This window comes from Trachypithecus francoisi, unplaced genomic scaffold (assembly GCF_009764315.1).
Source record: "Trachypithecus francoisi isolate TF-2019V2 unplaced genomic scaffold, Tfra_2.0 Lachesis_group20, whole genome shotgun sequence".
NCBI classification, from domain to species: Eukaryota; Metazoa; Chordata; class Mammalia; order Primates; family Cercopithecidae; genus Trachypithecus; species Trachypithecus francoisi.
Window position 1 is genome coordinate 9,028,733 of NW_022681466.1, and position 1,491 is coordinate 9,030,223.

A 1,491-nucleotide genomic window follows, 5' to 3' on the forward strand; every position below is an offset into this window, starting at 1 on the left:
AGAATGGCGTGAACCCGGGAGGCGGAGCTTGCAGTGAGCTGAGATCGCGCCACTGCACTCCAGCCTGGGGGACAGAGCGAGACTCCGTCTCAAAAAAAAAAAAAAAAAAAAAACCTGCAGTATAATGTTGAATGAGAGTGGTGAGAGTGCACATTCTTGCCTTACTCTCAGTCTTAGTAGGAAAGCATTTTGTCTTTATTTAGCTGATGGGTTTTTTGATAAATGAGCTTTATCAAGTTAATATCAATATTCCTTTTTTTCCCTAAGTTTTTAAAAGTTATGAGGGTATTGAATTTTGTCAAATGCTTTCACTGCATTGATTGATATGATTCTGTGGTTTTTCTTCTTTAGCCTGTTAATATGGTACAGGGCATTTATTTTTGGATCTTCAACCAGATTTGCATCCTTGTGATAGATCCCCCCCTTTGGTCATATTACATGATTCTTTTAATGTTGGCTGAATTCTATTTGTCAATATTTTGTTAAGGATTTCTGCATTTATATTCATGAGGCGTATTGTTCTGTAATTTTCTTTCTTTTTTGTACTGTATGGTTTTGACATCAGGTTAATACAAGCTTCATAAAGTGATTGAGAGTGTTACTTCTTCTTCTATTATCATGAACAGACTGTAGAATTGGTTTAAATTCTTCAAGTTCTTGCTAAAACTCTCCAATGATACCATCTATGCCTGGAGATTTCTTTGCTAGGAGTTTCAAAATTATCAGTTGAATTTCTTAAACAGTTATAGGGGTTATTTAAATGATCTGTTTTATATTGGGTGAGTTGTGGTAGTTTGTGGATTTGTCTGTTTGTTGAGGAAGTGGTCCATTTCATCTAGTTTGCCAAATTTCTGTGCGTAGAGTTGTTCCTAGCATTCCCTTATCTACTTATCTATTGAATTATTAATTTCGCCATGTTTATTATGCACTTAAACTTTTCTCTTTTTTAAATTGTGTGGTAAAACATATATAACATAAAATTTACCATTCCACTTTCTGTCTATGGATTTGATACTGTAGGTATCTCACTTTAGTGGGATCATACAATATTTGTCCTTTTGTGTTGGTTTATTTAACTTAACATGATGTCTTCAAGGTTCATCCATGTTGTAGCAGGTGTCAGAATTCTCTTGCTTTTTAATGCTAAATAATATTTCATTGCATGGATATCACACATTTGGTTTCTCTGTTTATATCTGTCGATGGACCCTTGAGTTGCATCTACCTTTTGACTATTGTGAATAATGCTGCTACGAACATGGTGGTGCAAATACCTGTTTGAGTTCCTGCTTTCGGTTCTTTTGTGTGGATACCCAGAAATGGGATTGCTGGATCATATGGTAATTCTGTGTTTAATTTTTTGAGCAACTGTCATACTATTTTCCACAGTGGCTACACCATTTTACATTCCCAGCAGCAGGACACAGGATTCCAATCTCTTCTCGTGCATGCCAACACTTACTATTTTGTGGTATCTCACTGTGGTTTTGA

The 1,491-nt window shown here is 35.5% G+C and overlaps 1 long non-coding RNA gene across 1 annotated transcript; it reads right to left on the minus strand.

Moving 5' to 3' along the window:
• Positions 1-456: 456 nt before the first annotated feature.
• On the minus strand, positions 457-1,094 carry LOC117066461. Its single transcript, XR_004430344.1, has 3 exons — positions 1,083-1,094; positions 603-607; positions 457-535 (listed from the first exon to the last, which is right to left on the minus strand). It is a non-coding gene; the product is annotated as an uncharacterized LOC117066461 (long non-coding RNA).
• Between the last annotated feature and the right edge of the window lie 397 nt (positions 1,095-1,491).